Here is a 21,105-nt window from a genome sequence, read left to right as displayed (position 1 = left end):
ACTTCCTATGTAACTTCTTGGTAGTTTTGTTTTAAGCATGTTCAAGGGTTGTCATTTCATATAATGAGATTAAAACACTGTATTATGGCTAAGTAGGGAGGAGCATTATATGGGCTATTCAAGTTGATATGCATACACCTCTATGGAAGACATGGCCTTAATCTTCCACACAGGGGGTGTAGATTTTAAAGGAGTCACCCAAATAAGTAACCCCATTTGAAAGTCACACTCCCTGTGTGAGAGATTAAGGTTATGTCTTCCATAAGTATTGTGTAGATTTAGGCTAGAATAATGCAATTGGGATGTTTCATGCATCCTGGAGCACCTCAGTAGGCCCCCGGAGTAGGCCCTACCAAGTCTGAAACCTAACAATATGAATGAAAGCTAGTATTAGTTGTGGGAGGACAGGTTAGTGAAGTGGTTTTCTCACTCGCTTCTCACCACTGCAGCCAGGGTTCAATTCCCAGCATTGCCACATGTGAGTTTGGTTGCCGATCCATGCTCGTCCTCACAGGTTTTTCTGCGTTTTCTTCCTGGTTCTAAAATCAGACCTCTTCCCATATCCCTGTGCCATCATATTCGGTTAGTAACCTCTGAGCACTATTTGGGCTTTGTCTGGCTTCAGCTGAACGTTATAAATAAATGAAAATCAAAAAAAAAATCATAAGCTCCAGAATATCAGGGAAGGCAGTCCTCAATATGAGACAGAAATTATTGAGGGCATATGGTACATGGTCACACACCAAAATTAATATAGGGTGGGGGTGATTCCAGAGCCACTGACTATATACATACACACATTTTAAATATTTGTATAGTGCTGTTACATGGATATTGTGCCAAATAGAATGTCAAGTGTCAAAAACAATATTTATTTGAACACAAGGCAGCACATTACATTTATTGTGTTTTGTGTATATCATTATGCGACCAAGAGACAATGGAGAATTTATCAATGCTTATTATGTTTTATTTAGCTACCGATGAAGTAATGAGAATATTTTTAGCTATGATGGGTGTTTATCAGATCAAAGCAGTGTTCTATATACATGTAGACAACCTGTTATATCCATGTATGTATAGAAAAGATGTTTAGAAATATCAACAGGTATTCATACAAGTCTTAATATTTGCAGCATCAATGTATTACATATTTTACTGTACTGTTTGCTAGCTAGGTCTCATAAAAGAACAGAATAATTTGTGCACCTAGTGGATCGGAGCCAATCTAAATCGGTCAATTTTAGTAAAATCGCTTCTAAATTGGGATTGAGGACAATCCTTTCACTTGCTGATCTAATAAACCAATTTTTTTTCATGCAAAATCAGTATTTAAGCTTCAGATTTTACAACCACAATTAGCTGACACATCAAGTTTTACCCAAAAAAGTTGATTAAAGGTGTTTATTAGCGGTAGGGGGTTTCCCTTTTTTTATCTATAGAGGGTATGCAATACGACATCACTCATAACAGAGTCATCCTCATTTAAATAAAATTCTGTCCTCCATAAGGTACTACGGGAAAATTCACATGATAATACAATAAAACGTGTGGTAGGTATGATTGAATGTGGAATTGATCTAGAGACCTGTCCCTCTGTCATCTTAAGTTATCTTAGAACTGTGCTCCAGCATGGCTGCCATTTCAATTGTTATACACTCTATATGCTATCAGTCAGAGTTGATGGTTGCCGATTGTAGAGGACACCCTAATTAATTTATCAAAGTATGTGGATGCCTTAATTAATTTATCAAAGAGTGTAGGACATGTTATTTTTGGTAAAGCACTGATCAAGATCGGTATCCGATCAGCCAACTTAGAAAACAAACTGATCGGTGATCAGCAGATTGAAGTAAACGGTAGATTGGTGCAATCCACTGAATAAACATCACCAGTTACAGCACCATGGGGACCATCCAGCCTCCCCCAAACAAAATAGATACAGAAATTGGTTTATCGATCATGCTTCAAGGGACAGCATACGACCATCTCATTTTTCAATATGAGCAGGGCGTACTATTAACATTAGACAGCCTTTTGCCAATGGCTATAGGGGTTGACAGTGATTCGCCGACTCTCCAAATTTGGCCAAATTTGCACGCTACGGTATGCTATACAGAAGTTGCCGGGAATCACAAATTTGGTACCAGCATGGGCGCCGCCATCTTGGGAAAAGGGGGTGCTGGCATGCTGCGACCGTAACAGTTCGCGTTCCCGACTGTCAATCATCAAGGGTCAATCACCTCGAGCTTGACAACGATATCTGAATAGACTATTGCCAAGTCTTACGTGTAGGCGAAATTAAGGTTAATTTTGTGATTGAAACAGTATTTTTCTTGTATAAATCTTGGTCTGGAGAGTGGGATTGTTGGTCGATTTGATGTATTTAATAAATTAAGTTAATGGATGCGCTAAAAATATTATTAAAAGTATTAACAACAGCTATTCAACATTTGAAAAAATACGCTGTTGCAGGCTTGAAAAGGTCTAACCTTGGTTGCAGCAAGCCGTGATTTTCACGGGTAATTTTATTTCTTGAACGCGGAGCACGGGTACGATGCAGCCGGTAGAAATCGCAGTAGTGTTCCAGGCCTACGCGATGGCAGGGTAATGGCGGCATTAAGGCTGGCATTTTCGGTCGGGTAAACGGGTACCCGCCCGAGATTACATTACCCGGGTAGGAAATACCCTCCCCGGGTACACGAAATTCAAAAAAAAAAAAAAATTTTTTTTTTTTTTTTTTTTTTTTTCGGTTTTGTAGTGTCCCTGGACCTAGACCTAAATGCTAGGATCATTCATGGTTGACCTAAAAAAAAAAAAAAAATTCAAGATATTTTGTTATTTTTAATATGAAAATTGATCATTTGTATTCATGTCATAGTTTATTAATGATTTCAAAATGCATTCAAATTCAATACATTTTGAAATGAATACAAATTATCAATTTTCATATAAAAAATAACAAAATATCTTGAATTTTTTTTTTTTTTTTTTTTTTTAGGTCAACCATGAATGATCCTGGCATTTAGGTCTAGGTCCAGAGACACTACAAAACCGAAAAAATAAAAAACTTAAAAAAACTTTTTCAATTTCGGGTACCCGGTTACCCGCCCGAAAATTGCGGCGGGTACCCGGGTACAAAATTACCCGAAAATGCCAGGCCTAGGCGGCATCCATAGTTTTATTACATTTATCTTCGAGTGACGCTTCCCAATCTTTATTTATTCCCTGCTATCCCTGCCAGAGGGTTTATATGTATTGATTGTTGTGTTTTTGCACACCAAGGGAATTTGCAGATTCCTCTTCATGGACTAGAATAATTCATGCTTACTTGCTTTTCTTCATGAAAATTTTAAATGTTTTAAGGGGGTACTACACCTCTTGATAAATTTGTGCCTATTTTTGCATTTTTCTCAATAACTAATAACACAGTGGTAACAAAAGTTATGTACATGTATATTATAGGGGCAAGGAATCCCATTACTACACTGGAATTTCAATGACCCAAGACAAGCGGTTTGTTATTTATGATGAGAAATAAGGTACTGCTAGGATGTACCTCCTTTCCTATCATATATACTGAACCGCTTGACTTGAGTCACTGAAATTTCAGTGTAGTCATTGGATTCCTTGCCCCAATAATATACATAACTTTTATTACCAGTGTGTTATTATTTTTTGAGAAAAATGCAAAAATAGTCACAAATTTACCACAGGGGTGTAGTACCCCCTTAAAATAATCTATTGTGCAATAATTGTATATGCATTTGTTGTAATCTGTTCAATGTTTTTACCTGGCAAATAAAATGAAATGAAATTTTAATTTTTCTATTATGTTTGACAGGTGCATTCCCATATTCATTATGGTGATCCTCCGCATTATACAGACAGAAGCAGACAGAATGGGCTATTCGCCGATCGCACAGTCATCTCAAAAGGAGTTTCTACCTGCAAAGGGCGTATTGTGTGTGCATACGCCTGTCACGCGCGTGTTTTAATTGCCGCGTACGATTTGCAAAAACCTTCTGCCACATTGCTAGAAAAGCGAGAGAAACAAAATGCACTTTTTGCACATGCGTTTGCAGGGAGAACCTCATTTTGGTAGCAAGATGGCGGATCCGTGCAAAAGGCGAATTCTAGTCGAAATCCATATACACTTCCTATGGAAGTTAAAAAAAATGGAGGAAAAGAGCTCAACTTCATGCATCGACATCACCAATCATCTTTGCAGAGCATTGGAAAGCAATCTGGTTGCAGTAAAAGATATATTCAAGATCTTGTAAGATGTACTGACTACCACTACCACTGTGTATGTACAACAGTGTGTTTGTCTACATTCTGCAGACATTTCTAGATCGATGGAGGACAGTTATTGTCAGCTTTGAATTCTGATTTACAGAAATTAATGGCTCAGTGGTTAGAGTTCTCGCTTCTGGTGCATGATTAGGTCCTTGGTATGATTCCTGACGGTGGAAAACCTGCTGGGATATTGACTTGGGGGGGGGGTCTGGATTAGTGAATTTAATTGACAACATCTATAGATTAAATTCAGACTTCCACTCTCCCTGTGGTGCATTCAGAGATGGGTAAATGAACCATAAGAGTAATCTGTCCTTTGGAGGGGACGATAAACAGTTGGTCCCATGCACACAGGAGAGCCATACCTGTACATGTATCTTACAGTCAGTTTCGAAAAAAGTAGGGTGTTAACACCTGGTTGTCCTAACCTGTTTCTGTGTTCAAATGTACCCCAATGGAAATAAGCTTCACAAGGGGCTTTATTTGGTCGATCCTTCATGTAATTACTTCGTGCAAGCTAATCCTAACTCTAACCCTAATCATAACCCTAATCATAATCATAATCATAACCTTATCCTAACCCTAACCCTAATCCTAACCCTAATCCTAACCCTAAACTAACCCTAACCTTAACCCTAATCCTAATTTTGTGTAAAATTACATGAAGGAATAACCCTTTATGGGGTCAAACCTCAACAAATCAAATCAAGTTTTTAACATCAGTTACTAACCCTTCATAAATGTTAAACTTTGATTCAAACCACATAATTGCTTGCTCAGTTATTGAAACTTTGTATATAAAATGATTACAAGAAGCTGATTCATGCAATGACTAACTAAAATGTTTTATCAAAATCTGCAACTCAAAAGAAAGATATATAAATGTAATAATAGATATATTGAATATATACAAGAAATAACCATTACTGTAATCATAATTTATATACACAGATCGGGTACAGTAATAAAATGATAATATATCAAAATTGTTTATATTTTAAAACTGTATGGCTTTTGCTGATTCTTTGGTTATATGTAAGCTTAGAGAGAAAAGACAATCTCGCTTTCTCGCTGTGAAATTTTTGTGCTTTTCTCACTTTTAAAAGATTCATTTCTACCACGAAAATGTATTTCTTTGGCGCATGGTTGCAGAATTTGACAACCATTACAACTGAATAAGCGTAAGTTTGACCCGATTTTCCAGCCCGGCTGAATTTACAAAAACGGTCCATTTTCTGGCACATCCAAGCAAGTAATATTCTTTATTTACTACTCAAACCTTTCAGTATATTGATCTTTTAAGCTGATTTATGAGGACAATATTTGTGCATTTTTGATGACAGTTCAGTCAGCTATTTGTTTTGGTTATGGAGTCCAAAAAAATACTGCCCTCAATTTTATTTTATTTTTTATTTTTGCCAATTTTGGGTCATAAATATCGCCATCTCGCATTTTTGGTCAAAAAATTGTGTTTTTTCTCTAAGCCTAGTTATATGATATGCATGGGTGGCTGTTTGGCTGTGTTTTTGGTACATGAGTCTTGATTCATAATGAGGCTATTCAAGTTAACATCCAAGTACATGTACCCCTGTGGCAGACATGATCTTAATCTCCCACACAGGGGGTATAGATTTCAAATGGAGTCACCCATTCGGGTAATATATAACCCCATTTGAAATTCACACTCCCTGCATGGAAGATTAAGGCCGTATTTTCCACAGGGAGTGTATCATGGATTTCAACTGAAATAGCTCATTTTAATGATGACTGACCAAAGATATGCATTTATGTATTAGTATGACTTTTCACAGCAGCTGAAGTGAGTATCCCATTATGCTTTGCGGTACCATAATAGAACTGAATGTGCTATAGAAAATGTACACAAAACCCATCACAACTTTAAATAACTCGTTTAAATCAGGAAAGCTTAGACTTTTGTTTGCAAAAATATGACTCCTGAAGTATTGTGAAACTATCCATAGCTCTCTATCTAAGCGGCTCTTGTTTATATATTTTGTATACATTTGCTATGGAGCATGCAGATATACTGCAATGCATGATGGGATATTCCTTTCAACTGCTGTGTGACTTTTAATATAAACTGAATTCAATGTTAGGCCATGTACAAACAATTACTTATTTTTTCACTGGTATGTTTAGTAATTGATCAATTTATTTCAATTATAAAAACTTGTATTTTTTATGTGACCTTGTATGTATTATATACACAAATGTCAGTTGCATATATGTGACACAATATAATCCAATCAGACCACTAAAGTATCTAGTTTTGAAAATTGAGTTATTATATTCATCAGGGGCACGGTGGCGCAACAGTCTAAGACTACGTCTCCTATTGGCGAGATAGATCAAGGCAGTGACTTTAAGTTCTCATGGCGTCCATGTGTTGTGTACATAGGCAATGCTCTGCAGCCCTATTGCCTCTCCCATGGGCTCCCCACCAGCTTGATTCAATAATAATAATAATAATAATAATATTAGCGACAAGGCACATATCCACTCAATTAAGAGTGCTCAAGGCTCTAAAACAAAAAACAAAAACTGAACAATAGGCAAAGAAAACTAGAAGTAAATTAAGGAAAGTAACTTAAGGGATGTAGAATGAGCATTTCAACAGTATTTTTTGTGGGACATGAGAGCACATCCGACATATCGAACTGCATTCTGAATTCGAAGAAAGTCCTTCTGATTTTTTGAAATTTGAGATACAACACAAATTTTAAGACAAATTATTGAAATTTGATATTTTTAAAATTTTTGATATATAACAGTCCTTGAAGTAAACTTCAAAAATCTATGTAATTATATGTACTTAAAGCGTATGTAGCTGGAAGGAAAAGCCGACGATCAATTATAAATTTTGACCTTTCATATTGAAGATATACATTTTTCCCCCAAAAGACCTAAAAAATTGTTTTGGTGTTTTGGGGAAAAAAATCCATATTTTCAATATGAAAGGTCAAAATTTTCAATTGATCGTCAGCTTCTCATCCCAGCTTCATACACTTTAAGTATATATCATCAAGATTTATAAAAAATTACTTCGAGGACTGTTAAATATCAAAAATATCAATTTTTGATTATTTACCATAAACTGTATATTACATTGCAAATTTCAAAAAAAATTAAAATTATTTGATATCAGAAATACATTCTTCGTATTGAGAATGCAATTCGATATCTCTGTGCTCTCATCTCCCACAAAAAATACTGTCCACTGTGAACACAGCCTTTGCCTTTTTACCTCATCAACTTGCTCAGTAAACAAGCATGTTATTTCTGAAATCCATACATCCATATAGCGTAATAACTTGGCTACAACACTTTGAGCTTTTTTAATGACAATTTTGTAATGTATTTTATTGAATTTTTTAGCTCCCTATTTTTGCCAGTATCTCAATTTCATAATGTGCTATTCAAGTTGAATTGCATACACCCCCTATGGAAGACATGACCTTAATCTCCAACATGAGGGGGTGTAGACTTCAAGTAGGGTCACCCACTCAGGTAATCACATTAAAATTAACACTCCCTGTGTGGCAGATTAAGGTCATGTCTGCCAACAGAGGGTGTATGGATTTCAACTGGAGTAGCCCATTTTGGAGCAGACAACACTGAGTGGGTAACTCCATTTGAAATTCACACTCCCTGTGTGTGAGATTAAGGTCATGTCTTCTATAGGGAGTGTATGGATTTTAAACAGAATAGCAAAAATGCTGCCTTTGGCCTGGCTGGATCAGATTATGTCATAATAAAACTTTGACAGTATGTCAACCTATGTCATATTATAATGACGTCATTTCAAGTAGTTTAACTTCAACGCTACAGTATTTTTCGCTCACTCGGAACGTTTTCTCTAGATCGACTAGCGTCTTCAGCAGCTGGTGATACTGTGATTAACAATTGTGATAGTCCTTTTTGATGACGTCATGTGATTAACAATATGACGTCATAGTATGTTACAACGTTGCGCCACTCCCCCTGCTTATGCCCGGGGCACAGCATTGCAATATCCTATGATGCCCTTTTGAGCAAAATATAGTGTAGTGTTGAAGCAAAACTCTTTAATTGTTTTATCTACCACTATTTATGAATATCCACTTTTTTTTTTCTTACTCGTGTATCATTTTAAGTATTTTAAATTTTGAACATTCAAAATAATCATATAAACCTACCAGGTGTAGCCAAACATTCAGGAACAAACTTTTTGTTTGTTTGTTTAGCCTTGTTTTTTAGGCATTGTATTAGTTTACAAATTATGTTAAACATTTGCTATTACTACTACTACTACTTGTATTACCGTACTACTACTTCTAAAGTACTACAATTGCCACCATAAGGCAAAAAAAATTTGTTTGCTTGCCCTCCACCGACCGACTCAAAACTGGTCAAAATCAGGGTCGGCCTTAAAAAAAAAATTTTAGTTTATAATTTTAATGGTTTTTTATTACTTCATCTGTGAGTAAATTTCATTTCAAACCTAAAATTAGCCAACAACATTTTCTTAAGAAGAAAATCATTACTGTAAATTCATTATAACATTTATAACTGTCTTTTCCTGGCTCAATGTTTCCAATAAACTTAGCATCTTAGGCCTGTTAGTATGCAGTCATTCTAATTGACTCCATTTCTATGGTGTATCTTGCGTATAATAAAGTGAAGTATTTATCTTTCCACACGACCAATGCAATGTTAATTGCCTACAGGCCTATACAGCAGTGAGTCATTAAAAAACAAATTCTGACCGACCAACCCACCCCAAAAATCCCACTCGAGGGCAAGCAAACATTTCTTTTCATGGCCTAATTTTATCATAATAATTATGTGGCATGGTCTGATCCCCACAGATCAAATCTAGGGTGATCTTATTTTGAAAATTGAGTTATTACCATATACATCCCTGATGACATACTGGGTGAGTCAAAAAAAGTGCAATAGAGAAAAGAATCCATTTTTATTTAAGAACCGAGTTGAACCTTTTAGGTTTTAAAACATTTTATATATGGTATATCCATCAGTGACCTTGTATGAAAAAATTAAGGAATTAGCATTTACAGTTTTGTTTATATTACACATTTTATAGCGCTACCAAATTTTAAAATTTGTCCAAGAGACATCTAAAATTTGAATGTCAGCCCACTCTGTGTAAGGTAGATTTGGAACAACTGCCATTTTATTAACCTCATTGGCAATGAAATAAAATGGAGCACCCAAAGTGTTATTGCCCTTGGTCTTGTTTAAGGAGAAGAAACATTATTTGTTGTTATTTTCATTTTACCATTACTTTAAAGATGTTTATTCTCTATCAAAAACATACAAATTTGTAGGCAGGTTTTTCAAATGTCAAAATGAAATGGGCTCAAATTGAAGTGGAGTGAATTACAAAATATCCAGTAAGTTGGACATGTTGGGATTAAAAACAAACTGGAGTTGGAGTCGAGTGAGGTATGAAGGACTTAAAGTAATGTTAGAAAGTTTGTTTGAACAGAAATTAAAATAATGCAAAATCAACCTTATTTAAGTTAAAGTCAGTTTCAGATCTGGTGCCTTTACCGTGCACTGTGTGCTCTCATTCAAAATACATGGCACCTCGTGGACAAATAACGAAATTGGGTATCGCAGCAAAAGGACTCATAAAAATTAAACGGTAGCCGTGATTCACTTCATATTTTCACAGAAGGTGGCCATTGAGTGTGGCATTTATAGAATATTTCAATTTCGGGAAAGTTCGACTTGGTTCTTACATAAATATTGATTCTTTGCTCTATTGCAGTTTTTTTGACTCACCTTGTACTTGCAGGGGTGTAGCAAGCAGGTGGACAGGCTGGACGAAATCCAAGGGCCCGAGGGTTTAGGGACCCCAATCAGAAGCTAAATAAAATAAGTGTGATGAAGGAGATGTCAAAAGGGCCTGCACTGCTCCTTGTCCATGGGGCCCCCAATGCTCTTGCTACACCCCTGCATACTTGGTTGCAAAGTTATGAACTTTTTATATGTTCATTCTCTTATGCCTTTATTGTATTTTGCTCCTCATTTTTGTCCATATCTCATTTTCATTTTTGTCAAGATCTAAAAGCTCTATCTTGATTGGTTACTCCTGTGATTATATTATGTAATTAACCAATCAAGGGCCCTGAAAGAAAGGGAATAACCTTTAGGGTTAAAGTTTAATAACTTTGGTCTGATTGGATCAGATCATGTCATTTTTGTCAATATTTTTCAAATTTTATTTATTTATACCCAGAGAAATTATCATTTATTATGTAAATAAGTAATGACTGACAATGCAAACCTTACCGGGGTCACAGAGGGGACAATTCATTGTGTTTTTACCCTATTCTGTTGTAATTATAAAATAAAAACGTGGGTCTGAAGCGCAAAGCATGAGGTTAATGCGAATACGAAGGTATAAGCTAGGATATGGGATATCATTTTGATATGGGGGTTGTTTATGGACTGTCTTACAAAGGGTTAACCTCTGACCTTGGAGCTTTCCATTTTGGTAAGAGTATTGTTAATAAATATACCTCATTGGGCTCTTTCAATTGAAATCCATACACCCCCTATGAAAGGTATTACTTATTCCTCCACACAGGGAGTGTGAATTTCAAATGGGTTACCTGAATGGTTGACTTCATTTGAAATCTACACCCCAGGCATGAGAATTGTCAGGTTTAAACCTGAATTCAGGCTCTTTTGTTGTGCAAATTTTAGCATTTTCTTTTAATTTCAGCTAATTTTTAGACCAATTTCATGCACTTTTTCAGGCTTTTTTAAATACTTCAGGTTTTTCCATGGATGATCATTCTCATGCCTGACACCTCCTGTGTGGGAGATTAAGGTCAGGTCTTCCATAGTGAGTGTATGGATTTCAACTGGAATAGCCCAGTAGTTTAACCAGAGATTCCTATATAAGTGTTAACTTATGGTAAGCCAATTTGTTGGCATCATGTTATTGGTACTTTATGTTTACTTGATTTTTGTTTTCATGTATGCAGATTTCACTGAAACAAAGTTATATCATTAAAATACATAAAGTGTAATATTCATAATGTGGATTTTATGTGTTGGTGGCATAGCATTAAACAATAAATACATTACAAATTCTATATTCATGAAACAGTGATCCAGAATGGGCTATTCCAGTTGAAATCCATACACCCCCTATGGAAGACATGACCTTAATCTCACATACAGGGAGTGTGAATTTCAAATGGAGCTACTGAATGGGTGACTCTATTTGAAATATATACCCCCTATGTGGGAGATTAAGGTTGTGTCTTACATAGGGGGTATGGATGTCAACTGAAATAGCCCAATGACTTTAATAATGACCATAGTTTGATCAGCTCGTAACGGCGGGAAATGTTAGGCTTTTACCACTACGCCGAAAAGTAAACCCACGTTAAGATTGCTATTAGTTGGCATGTCTGGTCTTTATTTTGTATATTAAAGAAAGTAGACAAAGTATAGGACTTGAATTATTAATTTGTGATGCATCTTGCGAGATGAAGCAAGACAATTCTCAAAATAAAATATTTTGATATTAATATGCGATGTTATAAGGCCCGCCGATTATGAGCTGATCAAAGTATAGTTCTCATAACCCATTTGTTTTTTCTCCCTACAATGGACTGTTCCATTTGATATACACACTCCCGCATTGGAAGATCTAAGGTAAAGTCTTCCATATAGGGCTAAATATTTTTTATGGTGTAATGGGTTTAAATAGAATATACAATTGGCTAACTACCATTTGATATACTCCAGTTGTTGAATAGTTATCAAATTGCATTTTGAATACAAGAAATGTCCTGATGATATCAAATAATTTTGATTTTTTTTAATTTGCAATATAATAACAGTCCTTGAAGTTCATTGTATAAATCTAATGATATGTACTGAAAGTGTATGCAACTGGGATGAAAAGCCATCCATGATATGAAAATGTTGACCTTTTGTATATTGATTTTTTCCCAAAAACAAAAAAAATTTAGGTCTTTTTGTAAAAAAAATGTATATCTTTAATATGAAAGGTCAAAATTTTCAATTGATGGTCGGCTTTTCATCCCAGCTACAAACACTTAAGTACATATCATTAGATTTATAAAGTTTTCTTTGTTGAGGACTGTTAAATATAAAAAAAAATATCAAATTTTAATCATTTTCCATCAAAAAACAAAAATTATTTGTTATCAGAAGGACATTCCTTGTATTCAGAATGTAAATCGATATGTCTGATTTGCTTTCAGGTCCCACAAAGATATGTGCAAACGTCGCTATCCGAGCCCTTAACATAATTATTCTCATTAGTTCAACCAAGTATGTTAATTCATCATATTACTTGTTTTTTATATATTTACCCTCATTCAAATAGATAAGTATTGAAAACATAATAAAAGTATTAAAAAGTTGTATAAAAAAAATGGGACTATGTTCCAAGAAAGTATAACATTGTGCACAAACTAAAACATATTAGTTGCTTTTGAATTCTTTACATATACAGTGGTTCACTTCAGGTTTGGTAGTCGAGTAGGTGAGTAACTTACTGGTATCAAATCACGCGCGATAGTTAATTGCGCATAGCGTACACGCATACATAGTACAGGGACAGTTTGTCATTATGCTTGCAGCACAACCGCGAAAAAGCATTGATATCACTACCAAACTTGAGGCGAACCAAAGAACAACAACTTGGTTAGATCCATTGATATGAAAATTATGTCTTACAAAAAAAAAAAGAAGACCTGAGCGCAAGAAGAACGCAAGTCCACTTGGCCCCTCAACATGTATACACTAAGTTACGCATAGTTTCTTAGGGTTTGATAATGTGTAATACATGTTCCCGGGTCAAAACATCATGAAAGGTTGTGAAAGATCTGTTTTGGCCCTTGAACATGTATTAAACATTATCAAACTATAAAAACTATACACAGCTTTAGTGTATACATGTTGAGGGGCCAAGTGGACTTACGGTCTGCAGGTCTTACATGTTTTCAGAAAACTAATCAAACCTTGTTTTGACATCAATTAATGGGTTTCTTAATGGGTCTGCCAGTTGCAATCCATGCACCCCCTATAGAAGACATACGCTTAATCTCTCACACAGGGAGTGTAGATTTCAAATGGAGTCACCCATTCAGGCAACCATATTTGAAATTCATACTCCCTGTGTGGAAGATTAAGGTCATGTTTTTCAGACAGGGTATATGGATTGCTAATAGAATAGCCCAACATTTCTGAGACTTCTTATATCCCTCAGTGAGTTTCCTGTTCAGTGGGTCCTTACTCCCCATTTCAGACAAATACAGCACTAATTTTTTTGGATTAAAAAAATATTTTCAAGTTCTGCCAAATGAAACAGCTCAATCCTAATCATTTATTTAGTCCTAACTGAAGATAAAAGAAAAAGTTCACTATTTTACTAATCTCTTGAAAAAAGGGCCAAAAACATGCATTTTTGGCATGTTTTCTGACAATCGAGTTACAAAAATCAAAGACTTGAAACAAGTCTAAGCATTAAAAATCTTGTATATATGCCGAAATTTTGTTTTCATTTTCACTCTTTTGAGTTTAAGAATGAAACATGTCTTTTCCAAAAATTAGAATGCACAATTGAAATTAGACTTCGTACAAGTCTAGAATTGATTGTCACAGCACCTAAATACCATGTTTTTGGCCCTTGTTTCCAAAAATTGGCCAAATATTCAAATTGGACTTTTATTGCAAGTTAGAACTAACTAAAGGATTAAGATGCAGCTATGTTTCATTTGACAAAACAGGATAATATTTTTTGATCCAAAAAAATTAGTGCTGTATTTTTCTGGAATATGGAGTAGGTCCTATAGTTCTTGTTTGGGAAAAAATGTTTTAAATCATCTTGAGAAATATGGATTTATGAGCAACTATTATGTAATAATTTGATGCACACAGAGTGTAACTATATGGTAGTTCCAAGGTATGCTGTGTCAGCAATGTAAAACCCAATAAAATTGTTATATATGAGGAAAAATAATATTATGTATTCATTATTATTTTTAGTGCCAAATATGTATATAATTATATTGATTAACAAACCAGTTAACAATTTTTTAATGAAGCAAGAGGAACAAAAGAAATGTGGCTGCAACAGGGTTATTCCAGTTGAAATCCATACACCCCTACGGAAGAAATTACCTTAATCCCCCATACAGGGTGTTTAGATTTCAAATGAGGTCACCCATTCAAGTAATCCCATTTCAAATTCCCACTCCCTGTTTTAGAAATTAAAGTCATGCATGTCTTCCATGGGTGGTGTGTGAATTTCAACTGGAACAGCCCAATCAAACAGCCAATGGAATGCGAGTCCTCATTCTAGAGGTTGCTGGTTCGAATCCCACTTCAGCCAAATTGTTATCCATATCTTCATTATTATTCCGAAGTTTGAACACATGTGCTTTCAGCCTGTAAGGCAGGGGTGGAGGTTCCTGACCAGTGGATTATGACCCCGAAATGGTGTCACAAGCTCAAAACATCGGTCCTGAGACTATAATGATATAGACTTAGACATGTGACACAATTTTAAGATCGGATGAGATTTTTGCAATGGGAATGTTAAGATATTAAAATAGTTTAAAAACTGTGATATGGTAAAGAATTTTGGACTTGAAAGTGCTCGTTAAGTACTACACCCCCTGATAAATTTTGTGACTAATTTTGCATTTTCCTCAAAATATTACTACAAAGGTTATGTATATTATAGAGGCAAGGAATCCAATTACTTCACTGAAATTTCAGTGATTCAAGACAAGTGGTTCATTATATATGTTAAGAAATGTGATACATTCTAGTGGTACCTCTTTTCTTATCATAAATAATGTACCGCTTGTTTTGAGTCACTGAAATTCCAGTGTAGTAACTGGATTCCTTGCCACTATAATATACATAACTTTGTTACCATGTGTTATTATTTTTGAGAAAAATGCAAAAATAGTCACAAATTTATCAAGGGTGTAGTACCACCTAATATTACGTCATTTTTGCCAATACGTTGCCAAAAAGCAGTGACTAAAATGTTTGTAATATTTTTTATTTATGAATATTAATGAGCTTATTTGCATATTGCATATCATTATGCTAAAAACAAACCTTTGTTATTTACACACCTTTGTGTGGGGCCACCTTAATTACGAACCGCGTAATTCGAGTTTAATTAATGAAATATTGGTTTCAAACTTGTGAATGTGAATTTTGAAAAGATCTTTCAAACCTTTCAATAATGAGTTGCCATTCAACATACCTCCCTGTCCTCATCATAAGCTATAATAAAAGTTTGTTTCATGTGCTTTTCGTTCTTGGGAACAATTTTACCGCATTTTGTTGTTTTATTCAAGAAATCAAGTGAAAAAAATACATTTTCAAGCAAAATATTAGAATTTTGTTAACAGAGTTTTTTCTTATACATTTTGTTTACAAGCAATATGAAATTACTAAATATCCTATGAAAATCAATCGATTATTATTTTCAATAAACTATCAATTTTCACATTTAACCAACATTGCACTAATTTGTCAGTAAATGTAAGTTATTTGAGACATGTGTGCACGTTACCACCATACAGACTGACTCTAAAAATAACGAAAATTAAATGCATTTTGCATTTAGGTTTTGAGGCCACCTATAGGTATCAAACTTATTTTTTCATCCTTAAATGGTAATTATGTAAATTTAATATTTAAAAACGTGTTTAAACTTCTGTCACCTTAATTTGACTGAAGACTGGTTGATCATGTTGATCAGAGGTAGTAAGTACTCCCTATTCCAGAAAAATACAGAACTAATTTTTGGAGATTAAAAAATATTATCCTGTTTTACCAAATGAAACGTAGCAAAATCATAATCCTTTAGTTAGTCCTAACTAGCAATAAAATTCAAATTTCAAATATTCGTATGCTGTGACAATCAAGCCAAAAGACTTGTACTAAGACTAATTTCAGTTTATGCATTCTAAAAAGTAACCATTTAGTTAAAGTAACACACAAAAAAGTGAACATTAGAGCAAAATTTTGGCATATACACAAGATTTTGAATGCTTAGACTTGTTCCAAGTCTGATTTTTGTGATAATTTTGTGTAATGCATGTTTTTGGCTCTTTTTTCAAGAAATTAGTAAAACTTTTTCTTTTATCTCCAGTTAGGACTAAATGAATTATTAGGATTGAGCTATATTTTATTTGGAAGAACTTGATGATATGTTTTTAATCTCAAAAAATTAGTGCTGTATTTTTCTGGAATGGGGAGTAGGCCTAGTACATGTACATGATAGCATCTCCTTACTGTGTGGTGATCTCGGTCCAAAAGTTTGATCCATAGAAGTGGAGAAGATAATCCCATGATGCATCATCAATTGATAGTCTTACACCAGTCGTTTGGAGGGTTGGTACGAAGGGTTGATTCTGACCATTCTGAAATGGGCTGGCTCTGGAACTGTAGATAGGTGTTATGCCACAATGTACCACCAAAATCGCAGGCATAGTCTCTGGTTGTGAAGTGAACACTAAATGACGCGAGCCGAACGAACAAAACTTACTTGATATGAACAGGTTTTGACCGGAGGGCTCGTGTGAAACAGTGTCACAAAACGTTGTCTAGTAGTGTGTGTGCGTACCTGTTCAGATTGGATACATAATATGGAATTATGGATTAATATTTCAGTACAAAAAAGAAGAATTACTATCTTTAATTGATTTTGCCGTTTTGGCTTATTCGTCAATCAAATTCCACTTTCTTGGCCCGACAGAATTACTATCTTTAACTGATTTTGCCGTTTTGGTGTATTTGTCAATCGAATTCCACTTTCTTGGTCCAGCAGTTCTTATTGTTTCATCACACAGCGCTATCTCCAGTAGATAGCTTGCTTAAATACAAACATTGCTGTCAGCAGTAGATAGCTTGTTTAAATAAAATACATATTGCTATCAGCCATGTCAGCAGTAGATAGCTTGATTATATAAAACACACATTGCTATCAGCAGTAGATAGCTTGTTTAAATAAAATACACATTGCTATCAGCAGTAAATAGCTTGATTATATGAAACACACATTGCTATCAGCAGTAGATAGCTTGTTTAAATAAACTACATATTGCTATCAGCAGTAGATAGCTTGATTATATAAAACACACATTGCTATCAGCAGTAGATAGCTTGTTTAAATAAAATACATATTGCTATCAGCAGTAGATACCGGTGTTTAAATAAAACACTCATTGCTATCAGCAGTAGATAGCTAGCTTGTTTTAATAAAACACTCATTGCTATCAGCAGTAGATAGCTTGTTTAAATAAAATACATATTGCTATCAGCCGTAAATAGCTTGTTTAAATAAAATACATATTGCTATCAGCAGTAGATAGCTTGTTTAAATAAAATACATATTGCTATCAGCAGTAAATAGCTTGTTTAAATAAAATACACATTGTTATCAGCAGTAGATAGCTTGTTTTAATAAAACACACATTGCTATCAGAAGTGGATAACTTGTTTAAATCAAACACATATTGCTATCAGCAGTAGATAGCTTGTTTAAATCAAACACATATTGCTATCAGCAGTAGATATCTTGTTTAAATAAAACACTCATTGCTATCAGCAGTAGATAGCTTGTTTTAATATACAAACACACATTGCTATCAGCAGTAGATAGCTTGTTTAAATCAAACACATATTGCTATCAGCAGTAGATAGCTTGTTTAAATAAAGCACTCATTGCTATCAGCAGTAGATGGCTTGTTTGAATCAAACACTCATTGCTATCAGCAGTAGATGGCTTGTTTAAATCAAACACACATTGCTATCAGCAGTAGATACCCGAGTAGATAGCTTGTTTAAATAAAACACACATTGCTATCAGCATTAGATAGCTTGTTTTAATAAAACACGCCATGCTATCAGCAGCAGATAGCTTGTTTAAATCAAACACACATTGCTGTCAAACCTTTCAGCAGCAGATGCCTTGTTTTATACATAAGAATTTTTTTATCAGCAGTAGATAGCTTGTTTTATTAAATCACACATTGCTGTAGATAGCTGGTTTTAACATGGTGTGTGCTATCTTCAGTGGATAGCTTGTTAAAATACAAACATTCTATCAGCATAAATAGAGATTTTAGCAGTAGACATGGTAGACAGTTTGTTCAAATAAAATACACATTACTATCTGCAGTAGATAACTTACTGTGCGCATGCATTGCTATCAGCAGTAGATAGCTTACTGTGTGCATGCATTGCTATCAGCAGTAGATAGCTTATTGTATGTACGCATGCATTGCTATCAGCAGTAGATAGCTTATTGTATGTACGCATGCATTGCTATCAGCAGTAGATATCTTATTGTATGTACGCATGCATTGCTATCAGCAGTAGATAGCTTATTGTATGTACGCATGCATTACTATCAGCAGTAGATAGCTTACTGTGCGCATGCATTGCTATCAGCAGTAGATAGCTTACTGTGCGCATGCATTGCTATCAGCAGTAGATAGCTTACTGTGCGCATGCATTGCTATCAGCAGTAGATAGCTTACTGTGCGCATGCATTGCTATCAGCAGTAGATAGCTTATTGTATGTACGCATGCATTGCTATCAGCAGTAGATAGCTTATTGTATGTACGCATGCATTGCTATCAGCAGTAGATAGCTTATTGTATGTACGCATGCATTACTATCAGCAGTAGATAGCTTATTGTATGTACGCATGCATTGCTATCAGCAGTAGATAGCTTATTGTATGTACGCATGCATTACTATCAGCAGTAGATAGCTTATTGTATGTACGCATGCATTGCTATCAGCAGTAGATAGCTTACTGTGCGCATGCATTGCTATCAGCAGTAGATAGCTTACTGTGTGCATGCATTGCTAGTTGCTATCAGCAGTAGATAGCTTACTGTGTACGTGTGTATGCATGCTATCAACAGTAGATTCCTTACTGTGCGCATGCGTTGCTATCAACAGTAGATAGCTTCTTGTTTTAATACATCGCTTTACTTAAGTAGGATGTTCTTAAAAACTAAAAGATCTCGATGCATTTTATAAGCACGTGTAAACAAATTACCAACGAAAATAAAGCAATTACAAAAATAAAAGTCGAAAATTTTAAATGGAAGTAGTTGCGAATTGGTTCTTGCAATAGTTTACACACCTAAAGCAATGAAAATTGTGCTCTTAATAATGCAAAAACTCTTAACCGTCGAATATTTGACAAGATCGATGACTAAATGAAAAAAAAGCTGGAAACTAAATTAAAATGCAGCTAGTTTCAACAGGTTATTTTGCATGCAGATAACTCTCATCTCGCTTTGTGGAAGATATAATTAACGACACAAGGCCTATAACGTCTTATGGTCGTGCTATCAAAAGGAAAATATATGTAAAAATCTTCACCTGCGCGAAGCATCCACGCCGGAAAAACAAGACCCGCTTCAAGGGCAACAAAACGGAATCCTATTCAAAGTCCTGGCCAAATCGATACATCTTCCAGTCTCATCCAATCCGTATTTGCATCGAAACCGCGTTTGCTGATTGGCTAATCGGGATACCCAAGCAGGTGGTAGTCCGCATCGTACCGAGTGCGGCATCTATTCACAGCTACCTTAATCGGGAAATTGAGTGGAAATTGACGAAGAGAGGTTTTTAAAAGAAAACGGGTTGTTTCTTACGGCTTTTGTCCTGATGTGAGTATTGTGTAACGTTAATAATTGGTATACGCTGAATCATTAGGTTGTCATTTATCATTGTCAATATGGTCGTCTATTGCTTATCATTAATTCAAAGTCGCCTCTGCGCCTCTCGGTGGCTCATGCCTGGTATAGCAAGATTGCATTTTAAATAGCAACCTTTTTCCCCTTAGTTAAAATTGCCTCTTGTTATAGCTTCTTGAATCTATGTAACATCACTTAAAGGGGCATTTCGTGATCCACAGCCTCATCCCCCACTTTCCAAAAAAAAAAAAAAGTTGAGATTTTTATATCACTGGAAACCTCTGGCTACATAATGTTTATGTACAAAATATTTCTTGCAGATTAATTCGTTTAGCAAAGATATCGTGAAATTTGAATTTCGTTCTGGTGCACCAGAACGAAATTACAACGCATTCTCTATGGAGCAGTGTAATACACATAATCATGCATAACTCGCGAACGCAAAATCGGAATCAACTGAAATTTTGGGAATAGGTTTTTTCGTGGATACAATGAAAAATGACATAAATAGAGGATGCTAGGATCACGAAATACTCCTTTAAAATATAAGAGAATGCTAATAATATTGATAATGATAATAATAATAATAATAATAATAATAATAATAATAATAATAATAATAATAATAATAATAATAATAACAATAATAATAATAACACTAATAATAATAATTAAAAAATACTACTACTACTACTAATAATAATAATAATAAAACAGCATTTATTAAACGCATTATGAATAAATAAAATCCCTCAATGCGCTTCACATAATAAACAACAATACAATCAGAACTACATATTTTACATGTATAAATAAAAAGGTTTAAAACCAGCCCACAAATGTACAATATCATGCTTAAAAAGGTTCTACAACAGACCAGCTGCCAAAGTACACATTATTAATAACACTACCATTAAAATCATAAAAGACATGAAAGGAGAAGCCCACAAGAACAAACATAAATGCAATTTGTCACAATTTTAACACTTGTAAAACGCAACTTTAGAAAAGATGGTAAAACTTTCAAAAAGACTCCAAATTTTT

This window comes from Amphiura filiformis, chromosome 10 (genome assembly GCF_039555335.1).
Source record: "Amphiura filiformis chromosome 10, Afil_fr2py, whole genome shotgun sequence".
NCBI classification, from domain to species: domain Eukaryota; kingdom Metazoa; phylum Echinodermata; class Ophiuroidea; order Amphilepidida; family Amphiuridae; genus Amphiura; species Amphiura filiformis.
Note: the sequence above shows the minus strand (reverse complement) of the source record.